The sequence below is a fragment of the Neomonachus schauinslandi genome, chromosome 11 (genome assembly GCF_002201575.2).
Source record: "Neomonachus schauinslandi chromosome 11, ASM220157v2, whole genome shotgun sequence".
Classification (NCBI taxonomy): domain Eukaryota; kingdom Metazoa; phylum Chordata; class Mammalia; order Carnivora; family Phocidae; genus Neomonachus; species Neomonachus schauinslandi.
Window position 1 is genome coordinate 30,379,543 of NC_058413.1, and position 15,640 is coordinate 30,395,182.

Below are 15,640 nucleotides of genomic sequence, written 5' to 3' on the forward strand. Positions count from 1 at the left end.
TTCTTGTTTGGAATTTCTGCCAAAAAATATTCTGTTTTCTTCTTTTGTTCCTCTCTCTGTAAAATGTCTTTTATCTAATGCTTTTATGATTTTCTCTCTATTATTGGTTTTGAACAATATTATCATGGTCTATTAGTGAGGGTCTCCAGAGAAACAGAACCAATAGGATGTATATAAATTGGTATTTATTATGAGAAATTGGCTCAGCTGATTATAGAGGGTAATAAGTCCCAAGATCTGCAGGGTTATTAAGCAAGCTAGAGATCCAGGAGAGCCAATGGTTCCTGTCCAAAGGCCAGTGGAGACTCACGAAGAGCCAATGTTTCAGTTTGAGTTCAAAGGTAGGGAAAAAATGTTCTAGTTAGAGGCAGTCAGGAAGGAAGAATTCTCTCTTGTTTGGGAGGAGAATCAGTATTTTTTGTTCCATTCAGGACTTCAACTGATTAAATAAGACCCACCTACATTAGGGAAGACAATCTGCTTTCCCCAATCTATAATTTAAATATTAATATCACCTGGGGTACCTGGGTCAACTAAGCATCTGACTCTTGGTTTCAGTTCAGGCTGAGATCTCAGGGTTGTGAGATTGAGCCCTGTACTGGACTCCATGCTTGGCACAGAGTCTGCTTGAGATTCTCTCCCCCCTCTTCTGCCCCTCCCACTCATGCTCTCTAAAATAAATCTTTCAAAAAAAACATTAATCTCACCCAAAAATACCCTTCTAAAACCACCCAAAATAATGTATTACCAAGTATTTGGGCATACCATGGTCTGTCTAGTTGACACATAAAAATTAAACATCACAATATACACTGGTGTAGTTTTCTTCATGTTTCTTGTGCTTGAGGTTCATTAAACATCTTGCATCTCTGGGTTTATAGCATTTGAACATTTTTGGCCATTTTTCCTCAAATATTTTTTGTGCCCACTCTTTCAGAGACTCTAATTAAATGTATAATAGACTACTTGAAGTTGGCCCATAGCTTACTGATTTTTTTTTCATTTTTTTAAAACTTTTTCTCCATGTGTTTCATTTTGGATATTTTCTATTGGTATGTCTCTGTACTTACTAATCACTTATTCTGCAATGTCTATGTCATTAATCCCATTTGGCATATTGTTTATCTCACACAATGGCCTTCTCATTTCTAAAAGTTTGACTGGGTCATTTTTATATCTTCCATGTGTCTGTTTAATTTTTTTTCTTTATGGAATATAGTTCTAATAACTGTTTAATATCTTTCGGCTTATTCTAACATTCATATCTGAGATAGTTTTGGTATTTTTTCACATTATGATTCATATTTTCTTGCATACCTGGGAATTTTTGATTGGATGCTAGACATTTTGAGTTTCACCTTGTTCAATGCTAGATATTATATTCCTACAAACTATTTTTTTTTAAAGATTTTATTTATTTATTTGAGACAGAGAGAATGAGAGACAGAGAGCATGAGAGGGAGGAGGGTCAGAGGGAGAAGCAGACTCCCTGCCGAGCAGGGAGCCCAATGTGGGACTCAATCCCAGGACTCCAGGATCATGACCTGAGCCGAAGGCAGTCGCTTAACCAACTGAGCCACCCAGGCGCCCATCCTACAAACTATTTTGATCTTTCTTCTGGGATGCTTGATCCCATTGAATTTTTCTTTTTAAGATTAGGCAGGATTTGAGCAGCATTTAGTCTAGAATGAAATATTCTCCACTACTAGGGCAAGATCCCTCTGGGAGTTTCTCCAGTGGTCCAGACACTATTTCCAGCCTTATGTGAATGCTGAGAACTCTAATCTGTTCAGCTGGTTCTTTCCCTGGGCTTGGGTAGTTTCCTCACAAATATGTACTAATAAATATGCTCAAGTAAAGCCTTCTGTGTTTCTCTCTCCGCTTCTCTCCATAGTACTCTATTCGAAGAATTTTAACTTTACCTCTACAGATACTCAAATTAATTAGCTCAGCTTAAGAATCTTAAAGATTCTCCTCCTAAATTACTTCTCATTGTACTTTGACCTAGAAACAATTTCTGGAAAGTAACGTGGAGCAATTACCTCATTTCTTTCCCACCCCGGGGGGGGGGTTCATTCTCTTTTGTTGACTGACTTCTAGTGTCTTATAAATCATTGTTTTATATTCTCTGTGTGTGTGTGTGTGTGTGTGTGTGTGTGTGTGTGTGTGTGTGAGTGAAAGAGAGGGATGGAAGATAGGTTAGTCCAGTTCTATTATTCTATTTTTCCTGGAAGCAGAACTAATTTGTAAAACAATAATAATAATAATAATAATAATAATAATAATAATATAAAAATAGATGATCTTTTAGAAGAGACTGTCATTGGGATTTTTGCAGGGTTTTTTGTTTTGTTTTGTTTTTAATAAAATAGAGCATCACATGCTGGAAGTTCCCCAAAAAGGACATTATGGTTATTTTGCTATGATAATGGGACTAAAAGTGAGAAGATATTTCAGAAAATAATATAATGTAGGAAAAAAAGGGCCTGACTTAGGTAAGCCTCAGGGAAATTTTACACTTTATGAGTCAGGCTTAAAACAGGGCACAATAACTTTTTATCTTTTTTGGTAACACACACCATCAAATTAGTAGAATACTTTAAAATGCTGAGAGCCAGACTAGCCTTACCTTTCTTTCTATTATATCCCAACCCATAAGGTATTAGAGGCACACAAAAGAAAGATGCCTGATCCATCTTGCAAATATAGAAGGGAAGATGGTGGTCAGTTACTATTATAATAGTATAGACTCTTTCTGCTGGGTATTTATATCACACAAGATGCAGTAGGATAGGCAGATGCTTTGAGGTTTATTTCCTAAAAGTTTGAATATGCACCCCCGTCTTCCATTCAACAGAAATTTTGAGGGAAGTTGTAAAGAGGGTAACTTGGGTCATGTATTTTAGATGGAGCCAAAAACAGTAGTAGAGACAGGGGGAAAACAAAAATACAGAAACTTCCTTGTGCAACATCTCAGTCTTGGCACTTATGCAACAATATCAGTATAACTGAATATAGTATACAAATGCAAAGTAAACAATTTTTGTTTGTACTTCTCTGTAAAAGCAAAAGGAGCTCTCATTAAAAATATAAGAGACTGTTGAATCACAGATCTGTACCTCTGAAGCAAATAATACATTATATGATAAAAAAAAAAAAAAGACGAAGAAGAAGATAGCAGGAGGGGAAGAATGAAGAGGGGGAAATCGGAGGGGGAGACGAACCATGAGAGACTATGGACTCTGAAAAACAAACTGAGGGTTCTAGAGGGGAGAGGGGTGGGAGGACGGGTTAGCCTGGTGATGGGTATTAAAGAGGGCACGTTCTGCATGGAGCACTGGGTGTTATACGCAAACAATGAATCATGGAACACTACATCTAAAACTAATGATGTAATGTATGGTGATTAACATAACATAAAAAAATATAGGAAGCTTTTGAATTCACTGAATTATCATAAGAACATAGAATAAAGGAAAAGGCTTTTTATCAGTTGGTTTAGAGTAAGAATCAAAGGTATCTTAGGCAACGCCTTGATATGGACATTAAAACTATATGTAAAAGCCAAATGGGTTCACTTATACTGTTAACTGAGTTTGGGCCCAGTTCACTTATCTACGAGTAAGTTGTATCAAATCAAGTTGGCCAGCCAGCTTTCTTTCTTTTCTTTCCTTCTTTATTTTCCTTCTTTCTCAGAGCAACATTAAGAATGAGGGTTAGCAAGTCATTTATTTGTTTGAAATATTCATTTGTCAATCCACAATATAGGTTTTAGAGCAACACAGATTGAGTTTAATTTAATCAATGCTAAGCTTCATGTCATAAACATAATAGCATATATCATTTTTTGTATGTGCTATGGAATGTTTGTGTTCCCTAAAAACTCATACGTTGAAGCCCTAATTCCCAAATGTGATAATTTGAGGCACTTGGAAAATAATTAGGTCATAAGGACCCCACCTTCATAAATGAGATTAGTGCCTTATAAAAAGAGACCTAAAGAGATGACCACTCTTTCTACCACGGGACAATACAGTAAGAAGGTAGCCATGTACAAACCAGGAAAAGGGCTTTCAGCAGACACCAAATCTTCTGACACCTTTAACTTGGACTTTCCCATCTCCAGAACTGTGAGAAACAAGTACTTGTTGTGTAAGCTACTCAATCTATGGTAATTTATTATGGCCTTCCAAGATAACTAAGATAGTGTAATGTGTAAATGTGTGTGTGTGTGTGTGTGTGTGTGTGTGTTGTGTGTGTGAAGATTGGCTACATAATTTTTGAGGCCTGGTAAAAAATGGAAATGCAGACTTCTTGTTTAAAAAGCATTAAGAGTTTTAAGACAGCAACAGCAGAGCATTAAACCAAGCATGGGACCCTTAGAGACTGCACAGATTACATGCCCAAGAATCTGAGCCTGGTGTGAATCAGTTCATGTGGCAAACAAAGACAAAATAAAAAATTAAATTTCCTTACTGCCTAAGACCACTGACAAGTCATTTAAACAGGCAGAGTGACACTCCTCTAGTAACTCAGCTGCCTTGATGTTAATACTTTGCTAAGGTCAAAAGGCAATCTTAGCTTAACATTATCCCAACCTCCAGGATCCTGTAAGTCTTCTTGAACATATAAAAATTCCTTTGGAAACTTCCTTTACCTCTACCTCCCAAAGATACATGTTAACAATCATCCTCCAAACATATGGCCCCCTGATATACATGAAGGGTCTCATTAGACATGAAGGGTCTCATGACTAGGGTTTTACTATCCAGTAATAAATGACCTTTTCCTAACTATAATCAGGGCCTGAAAGGTCCTGGAAACCTTACTTCCAAAATTCCTGAGAGACCTGCACTATCCCTAACCCCCTCCCAATTTGAAAGTATATCATCAGTCACCCGTCACAACCCCAGCGCAGCTCTTTCTGCCCACAGGTCCTGTCCCCATGCTTTAATAAGATCATGTTTTTGCACCAAAGAGGTCTCAAGAATTCTTTCTTGACCATCAGTTCTGAACCCCATTTCTATATCAAAAATGATGATCATGACCCAAGCAATAAGAGTAAAATAAGAGCACCTATGCTAAAATATATACTAAAATAAATCTTCCCAAACTATACAATAATGCTCCTAACCCCCCCAAAAATTTCAGAAAGACAATATTCTACTAATCTTCTCATTACAAATCTTATTAACAAATTAGTGGGGAAAAAACATTCAAAAATTAATACCAATAAAATGATAAAAAATGGTTCATAAAATGGGGAAATGGTATTAGATTTTTTTTCTTTTTGAACAATGGCTTGAGATTAAATTGTAATAAAAGAAGCAAAACAGGTGGAATTTAAGGGACATTCAGGATTATATAATTACTTCTGTAGCTGATGAAATGTAAATGCTTAAAAGCTTACAAAGTAATTACAAGACAATTATGGAGAGAAGGGCTGTTTGGTTCACTCTTATTTCAGGTATTATGGAAAAAAGTTCATGTGTCAAAATGTTAACTTTGAGTAAGTTAATCACCATTCTGAAAGTTAAAATAAGCGTTTTGGTATCTTGCCCAAAAGAAAAGAAAGAAACTACAATTCTTTTTGATTTCTTAGTTGATAATTAAACCATTTCCACAGTGAAATAGGACAGATAAATGCAATATTGGCAATGCAAGTAGGTAAAACTTTGTTTCTTAGGCTAATTCTTAAGTAAATGCCTCCTTCGTTACCTAGAGAAGTTTAATGAAGAATAATACCTGAACCTGTTGAAGATTACACTAGAAGTTGGACAGCTAATCATTTCAAATTGTTTGTGATCAAATTAATTATATAATAATCCTAATCTTTGAAATTATTTTATGATTATTATTTTTATTCCAAGTATTATTAAAATTAATATGGTTTGAGAATGTTATGATTCTCTACATATAACTAGTTACATTAGAAGTTTTTAAACTACTAAGGTTTACACTTCTCTCCCTTAATTGCATATGCTATGTCTAAAGGAGGAAGGTCATTTGGCTTAGTGCTATGACAAGCCACCCAGTGTGTAGTACTTTTTTATGATAACAGCAGGTAATTAAGAAGGATTTTGTTTGGGACGCCTGGGTGGCTCATTGGTTAAGCGGCTGCCTTCGGCCTGGGTCCTGATCCCAGGGTCCTCGGATCGAGTCCCACATCAGGCTCCTTGCTCAGCAGGGAGCCTGCTTCTCCCTCTCTCTCCCTCTGCTTGTGCTTTCTCTGTCAAATAAATAAAATAAAATCTTTAAAAAAAAAAAAAGAAGGATTTTGTTTTTATGAACATACAATCTTTTACAGTCTCTAATTGGCTTTAAGTCACAAAATATGGAACTTTGGGGTCTTTATGGACTTAAATTCATTCTTGACTACTTGGGAGATGTGTAACCTTATAAAAGAAATGATCAGTCTCTGCAACCATTTTAATACCATAAATTTTTATAAAATTAGATTATATATTTTTTTATTATATTCATGTATCTTTTTTCAAAAATATTCTTACAGGACCTATTCTATGGGCAAACTAGTTAACTAGAGCCTAACCTGTTGGGGTATTATCAGAGCCTAACTGACCAGGGGAAAGGGACATAATCAACTCCAGTTGGTTCTAGCATTTCACATGGGAGAAGGGAAATATGCAACTACAGCCAACTCTATCAATCCTATCCCACCTAAGGGGGTGAAAAACAAAGGAGAAGCACTTTGTCCACAGGCACTGGCTCACTTAAAGTCAAAGACCTAATCATAGAGCTGGAGAATGCTTTCCCTACCCCCACACCTCACAGCCATATTACTAAAGGCTTATTTACAGTAGTTCTTTTTACCCACTACATCATGTCCAGCTATCAAGAAAAAAATTACAAGGTATACTAAAAGGGAAAAAACATAATCTAAAGAGATAGAGCAAGTATCAGAATGAGACTCAGATATAGTAGGGATGTTACAATTATTAGCCTAGAAATTTAAAGCAACTATAAGTAATATGCTAAAGACTCTAATGGATAAATTAGACACCATGCAATAACAGATAAACAATATGAGCAGAGAGATGGAAATTTTAAGAACCAAAAAGAAATGCTAGAGATCAAAAACATTGTAACATAATTAAAGAACACCTTTGATAGGCTTATTAGTAGATTGGACACAGGTGAAGAAAGAATCTCTGATCTTGAGGGTATCTCAATAGGAACTGCCAAAACTGAAAAGCACAGAGAAAAAAAAGACTTAAAAAAAAAGGACCACACCCACAATTGATTACCCAAGGACTGTGGGACAACTACAAAAAGTGCACCATACATATCAAGAGATACATATCAAGAGAATGCCATAAGGAGAAGAAATAGAGAAGCAGAAGAAACATTTAAAACAACAATGACTGAGAGTTTCCCCAAATTAATGTCAGATATTGAACTACAGGTGGAGGAAGTTCAGAGAACCCAAAGCAGAAAAAAATGCCACATGCGCAAACACACAGACACAAGAGACAACTACACCTAGGCATATAATATTCAAACTATGTAAAATCAAAGATAAAGAATAGGGCGCCTGGGTGGCTCAGTCCTTAAGCCTCTGCCTTCGGCTCAGGTCATGATCCCAGGGTCCTGGGATCGGGCCCCGCATTGGGCTCTTTGTTCAGTGGGGAGCCTGCTTCTCCCTCTCCCACTCTGCCTGCTTGTGCTGTCTCTCTCTGTCAAATAAATAAATAAAATCTTAAAAAAAAAAGATAAAGAATAAATCCTGGAAGTAGACAGATAAGATATTCACTTTACCTAAATAAGAGCAAAGAATTAAATCAAATTTTTCCTCAAAAACCATGCAAACAAGAGAGTGAAGTAAAATAAATGTTGAGGAAAAAAAAAAACCACACCAAGAACTTATCCTTCAAATTGAAGAAATACTTTCTCAAACAAGCAAAAATTGAAAAAAAATTGTTGCCCATAGACATGACTTTCAAGAAATGTTAAAAGAAGTTCTTTAGAGAGGAATAAAATGATATAGCTCAGAAACTCAGATCTACATAGAGTAGCAAAAAAGGAATAAAAAATAGAAACTTATTTTTCTTATCTTAAATAACAGATAACCGTTTGTTCAAAAATAATAGCAAAATGCATTTGATTATATAATACTTGAATGTAAGAATGTATATCTATATATATGTTCAATAAGTGAAATGAATGACAGTAATAATACAAGGGATAGGAGGGAAGAATTAGGATTATTTTGTTATTATAAGGTACAAGACCAATGAAGAAATATAGTGTTATTTGAAAGTGGCCTTAGAATACTTGGAAGTCTATATTGCAAACTCTATGGTAACCACTAAAACAACGTAAAAAGGTAAAAAGAAATACAACTGATATGTTAATTGAAAATTGAATTATATGAAATGCTCAGTTAAAACCACAAAAGGCATAGAAAGAATAAAAGACAAAAATAGAAACAAAGAACTAATAGAAAAAATAACAAATATGGTGGGTATTAATCCAGCTATGCCAATAATCACTTTGAATGTCAGTGGTCTAAATGTACCAATTAAAAGACAAAGATCATCAGAGTAGATCAAAAAGCAAGACCCAACCACATGTTGTCTGTAAGAAACCTACTTTAAACGTAAAGATGCTTATAGGTTAAAAAGTAAATAAATGGAAAAAATATATCATGTTAACTAATAAAAAGAAAGCAAGAGTAGCTATATTAAATTCAGACACAGCAGAGCTCAGATGAGAAAATTTATCAAGGATAAAAAGAGGTATTACATAATGATTAAGAGGTCAATTATCCAAAAAAATATAAAAACCTTTAATGTGTAAGCAGCTAAATGTCAAAATACATAAAACAAAAATTAATAAAACTACATGGACAAATAGATAAGTTCATTATTATAGGTGGGAACTTCAACAGTTTTCTATCAGAAATGGACAGATTGAACAGGAAGAAAATCAGTAAGAATATAGTTGACGGAACAACACCATCAATCAATTAGACATAACTGACATGTATAGATTACATCATCCTATAATAGTAGAATACACATTATTCTCAAGCTCACATGCCACATTCACCAAAATAAGACACATTTTCATAAATTTACATGCAATAATTAATTTAAAATATTAGAAAAATACACAATGTCTGCTCTCAGGCTACGATGTAATTAAACTTGAAATCATTAACAGAAAGATAGTTGGAAAATTCCAAAGTACTTAGGAGAAAAAAAAAACCAAAAACAAAAAAAAACAGTTTTTGGTTTCATTGGTTCCTATTGATTTTCTCTTTTCAATTTCATTGACTTATGCTGTAATTTTTATTATGTCTTCTGCTTACTTTGAATTTAATTTGCATTTCTTTTTCTAGTTTCCTAAAGTGTAAACTTAGATTATTGATTTTACATCTTTCTTTTCTAATATATACATTCAATACTATAAATTTCCATCTAAACACTACATTTTCTGCATTCCATTAATTTTGATAAACATAAGTATAATTTTTTTTTTGCTCTTGTCATTTCTTTTAAAGATGATTGGTTGTTTAAAGTTATAAGAATAACATTGGTGAGACAGGCTTTGTAACAGATGGACAGACAAAAGATAAGTAGGATAGCAAAAATGAAGGGTGATGAGTAAATGGAAATATACTGTTTAAAGTGAAAAGTATTAGGTTTATTCCTAGGTATCTTATGGTTTTTGTTGCTATTGTGAATGGAATTGATTCCTTAATTTCTCTTTCTACAGTTACATTGTTCTAGTAACTTGGGGGTGGAGTCTTTTGGGTTTTACATAAAGTATCATGTCATCTGTGAAGAGGGAGAGTTTGACTACTTCTTTGCCAATTTGGATGCCTTTTATTTCTTTTTATTGTCTGATTGCTGAGGCTAGGACTTCTAATTATGTACTATACAGTGGCTAATTGAACATAATAAAGAATAAATAAATAAAGTGGAAAATATTCAGTAGGAAGTGTTCAGTGTCAGGTTTAAGGAAATGGTAAATAATATGGTCTCTGACTGGCCTGATAAGATTGCAAATTTTGAGCCCTAGAGCAAATAATAAGGAAAAAAACAAGAAACAAACATAAAATAAAATGAAGTAAAAGAAATTTTTTTGATTATCCTAAACGAAGTCAAGAAAGGAGCAAAAGAGGAACAAAAAACAAAACGGAAAAGTAAAAATCAAACAGCAACTTGGCAGACTCAAACCTAATCACACTGATAATTACATTAAATGTAAAGAGACTAAAGAATGATTAAAATTAAGAAAATGTTAGACTGAATAAAATAGCAGGACTGAACTATATGCTATCTATGAAAGATGTACTTGATATCTAAAGACATAAATATACTGAAATATAAAAATACATGGTGGCTCTATTAATATCAGAAGTAGATTATGAGGTAAAGAATAGTACAAGAGATTAAACACTGTAAGAGAATAAAAGAAACTATAAAACATTGATTAAAAAATGAAGATGACATAAATAAATGGAAAGATATCCCATGCTCATGGATTGAATCAATATTATTAAAATTTACACTACCCAAGACAATCTACAGATCTAATCCAATCCCTATCAAAATACTAGCAAAACTTCTCACAGAATTAGAATAATCCTAAAATGTGTATAGAACCACAAAAAACCTGAATAGCCAAAGAAATCTTGAGAAAGAACAAAGCTAGAAATACCACAATCCTAGAGTTCAAGATTCACTACAAAGTAGTAATCAAAACAGTATTTGCACTAGCACAAAAATAGACATAGAGGTCAATAGAACAGAATAGAGACCCCCAAAATAAACCCATGCTTACATGATTAAAGAAGGCAAAAATATACAATGGGAAAAAGATAGTCTCTTCAATAAATGGTCCTGAGAAAACTGGACAGCTATATGAAAAAAGAATAAAACTGGACAACTTTCTTACACCAGACATAATAATAGATTCAATATAGATTAAAGACCTAAACATGAGGCCTACAACCATAAAACTCGTAGAAGAAAACTTAGGCAGTAACTTCTTTGACATTGACCATAAAAACTTTTTCCTAGATAGGTCTTTATTGTCAATAGAAACAAAAGCAAAATTAAACTATTGGAACTACACCAAAATAAAAAGATTTTGCACAGTGAAGGAATAGAACAAAAAGGCAACCTACTGAATGGAAGAAGATATTTGCAAATGATATATCTGATATGAGGTTAATATCCAAAGAACTTCTACCACTCAGCACCAAAAAAACCCCCACAGAAAACAAAAATATTCTAATTAAAATATGGTCAGAATACTTCAATAAACATTTTTCCAAAGAAGACATACAGATGGCCAGCAGACACATGAAAAGATGCTCAACATCACTGATCATGAGGGAAATGTAAATCAAAACTACAATGAACTATCACCTCACACCTGTCAAAATGTCTACAATCAACAACACATGAAACAAGTGTTGGCAAGGATGTGAAGAAAGGGGAACCTCTTGCATTGTTGGTGGAAATGAAAATTGGTGCAGCCACTCTGTAAAACAGTATGGAGGTTCCTCAAAAAATTTAAAATAGAATTACCATGTGATCCAGTAATTCCACTCGTGGGTGTTTACACACACAAAAAAGAAACTCTAATTCAAAAAGATATATGCACCATTATGTTTACTGCATTATTATTTACAGCAGCCAGATAGGGAAGTAACCCAAGTAGCCATAAATAGATGATTGGATAAAGAAACAGCAGTATATACACACAATGGAATATTGCTCAGCCATGAAAAGAATGAGATCTTGCCATTTGCAACAACATGGTTGGACCTGATAGGTGTTATGTTAAGTGAAATAAGTCAAAGAACAACAAACACCATATGATTTCACTCATATTTGGAATTTAAGAAATGAATGAACAACAACAAAAAAGAGAGACAACAGACTCTTAAATATAGAGAACAAAGTGGTGATTGCCAAAGGGGAGGTGGACAGGGGGATGGCTGAAACAGATAAAGGGAATTAAGAGTACACTTATTTTGATGAGTACTGAGTAATGTATAAAATTGAATAATTATATTGTACACCTGTAATCAATATAACACTGTATGTTAATTATGCTTCAATAAAAATGGGCACTTGAGGAAACTTTTGGGGAATATAGATGTGATCATTATTTTGGCTGTGGTAATGATTTCATGGATTTATATAAATGTTAAAATTTATTACAAATAAAATTCCCCAAAAGACAAAATAATCAAGAATACATATGCCCCCAGTTACATTTATGTAGCAAATTTACAAGATTAAAGGGAACAGAAAAATCTATTAACATAGTTTGGAATTTTAACACTTCACTTAGTATTAAATGAGGAAAGTAGTAAGTAAAGTAAAAATATAAAATATTTGAACACTAGCAACAAAACTGACCTAATTGATACTTATAAAATATTAACACAAAAACAGGGGCACCTGCGTGGCTCAGTCATTAAGCATCTGCCTTCGGCTCAGGTCATGATCCCAGGATCCTGGAATCGAGCCCTAAATTGGGCTCCCTGCTCAGCGGGAAGCCTGTTTCTCCCTCTCCCACTCCCCCTGCTTGTGTTCCTGCTCGCACTCTCTCTGTCAAATAAATAAATAAAATCTCTCTCTCAAAAAAAAAAAAAAACTAAAAGAATACACATTCCAGTCTTATTTGGAATGTTCATCAAGATAAACCATATGCTAGGCAATAAATCTCCCAAAGTGTCAGAATACTAACACCTTACATAATATGTCCTCTTACAATGGAATTAAAAATCAATATCTATAAATTATCTAGAAAATCACCAAATATTTGGAAATAAAATAACACACTCTCAGTAACTCATGGTACAATTAAAAAAAATCACAAGTGAATTAAGAATTATTTTGAACTAAATGACAATGAAAATAGCATCAAAATTTATAGGAGCAAGCAAAAGCAGTGGTTAGAGGGAAATATTATAGCTTTTAATACTTATATTAGGAGAAAAAGCACAATGCAAAATCATTTATCTAAGTTTCTACTTTCAAAAGTCTAGGAGAAAAACAACTTAGTAAATAAATTGAGGCAAATAATAAAGAATCAATGAAATAGAAAATAAAAATGTTAAAGGTCAAACTTACTTCTTTAAAGATATTAATAAAATTGATAAGACCCCAGCTAGAATAATTTTAAATTAGATAAAGAAAACATAAATTGATAACATTAGTAATGGAAGAGGGAGATCAATGCAGATCCTACAATCACCAAAAGATTTACAGGGGAATATTTTTTAAAACTTTATGCTAATATATTTAATAACTTCAATAAAAAGGACAAATTCCCTCAAAACCACAACTTATTAGAACAATATCAGGAAGAAATACAAATTCTCAATAGCCCTAAATCTATTTTTAAAGGCATTTAATGCAAAATAATGCACTTTAACTTCCAGGTACACATCATTTTACCAATAACTTTTAATACATATTTAAGAAAAAAATAATTGATTTTATACAATTCTTCATAAGCCAGAGACAGAATAAGCATTCCCAGCTCATTCTATAAGGCCAAAATAACTTGATTTTAAAACCTGACAAAGATATTACATAAAAGTATCCAGTCAGTTGCAAATTGATTTCTCAACAAAATGCTAGTAAATTAAATTCAACAGAATATTAAAATACTGAATCTAGCAATATGTAAAAGGATTACACATCATTTCCTAATGCAATTGATTGCAGTAATGCAAGGTTGGTTCAACATTCAAAAATCAATCAATGTAACTCACTACCATAACAGAACTAATGAGAATAGCAAATAGTCATCTCAAATTCAATACTCATTCATGAGAAAAAAAATTTAAGAAAACTAGCAATAGAAAGCAACCTCTTCAACTAGATAAATAGCATTTAAAGAAAAAAAGGAAATAAAACTACAGCTAGCACCATCCTTAATGGCTAAAGACTGAATGTTTCCCCCTTAAAAATTGGAACAAGGCAAAGATACTCCTCATTCTCTTAACTTTCATTAAATACTGTACTGGAGATGTAAGAAAGAAAAAGTAATAAACATGAAGTCAGGACAGGAAAACATATGCTAATGTACTCACAAATGAAGTGATTAACTCTATAGAATATTCTGAGGAACATAAAAAAACAAACTTCTAGATTGCATAAACAAATTTAACAAGGTATCTCATGGACTTCACAATAGACAACAAAATTCTAAAAAGAAGGAAAAAAAAGGAAGTTCTTAAACTATCTGATTCAGTTTCAGGAGGTTATATTTTATAGGAGTTTAATCATTTCTTCTGTGATTTTGTTTATTTGAGTCCTCTCCTTTTTTCTTTTGATGAGTCTGGCTAAAGGTTTATCAATTTTTTTGATCTTTTCAAAGAACCAGCTCCTGGTTTTATTGATGCTTTCTATTTTTTTGTTTGTTTGTTTTGTTTCTATTTTGTTTCTGCTCTAATCTTTATTTTCTTCCTTCTACTGGTTTGGGGTTTTGTTTGTTCTTTTTCTAGCTCCTTTAAGTATAAAGTTAAGTTGTTTGACATTTTTCTTGCTTCCTGAGGTAGGCTTGTATTGCTATAAACTTCTGTCTTAGAATAGTTTTGCTTCATCCCAAACATTTTGAACCATTGTGTTTTTATTTTCACTTGTCTCCATGTCTTTTGATTTCCTCTTTGAAAAACAAATACCATGTGATTTCACTTATATGTGAAATTTAAGAAATGAAACAAACAAAAAAAGAGACCTACCAAAAAACAGACTCTTAACTATAAAGAACAAACTGATGGTTACCAGTGGGGAAGTGGGTGGGGGTGATGGGTGAAGTAGGTGAAGGGGATTAAGAGTACAATTAACCATGTTGAGCACTGAGTAATGTAGAGAACTGTTGAATCACTACATTATTCATCTGAAACTAATATAACACTATGTTAACTATACTGGAATTAAAATTTTTTAAAAATATATGTAATTGAGATATAAAACTGTCATAAATAAATATACCACAAGCACTCATAGGAAAAAAAAAAAAAACTACTGTAAGATACTAATTCATACTTACCAGAATAACTAAAATTAAAAAGATTAGCGATGCCAAGTTTAATCAATGATACAGAGAAAGCAAGACTTTCATACATACCTAGGTAAAAAATTGTATAATCACTTTGGAAAATAGTATGGCAGTTTCTTGTGAAGTTAGTTATATATTTCTTGTAAAACCTAAATTCTACTCCTAGATACTTACTCAAGAGAAACTAAAATTTACATATACAATAAAATTCATAAAAAATTATTCATAGCAATTTTATTCATAATAGTCAAGAACTAGGAAGAGCTCAAATGTCAGTAAATGGAAACACAAATTGTAGAATAGTCATACAAGAGAATATACTCAATAACAAGGGACAAAATACTGATACATGCAGTAATCTGGATAAATCTCAAAAACAACCCCAATTATAATCCCCATCATATATTGATCATGTAATAGGGTCTATCAATATGTCAGGTATGTAGCACCAATCCAAAAAAATTTAATCCATTCACATATTATCAGGTACTTTCCATATCAACTATAAAAGTTTTGTTTACATGGTTACTGTGACACAATCAAAGTCTCTTGGAATATTTTCTTCTGTCTACCTCATAAGTCA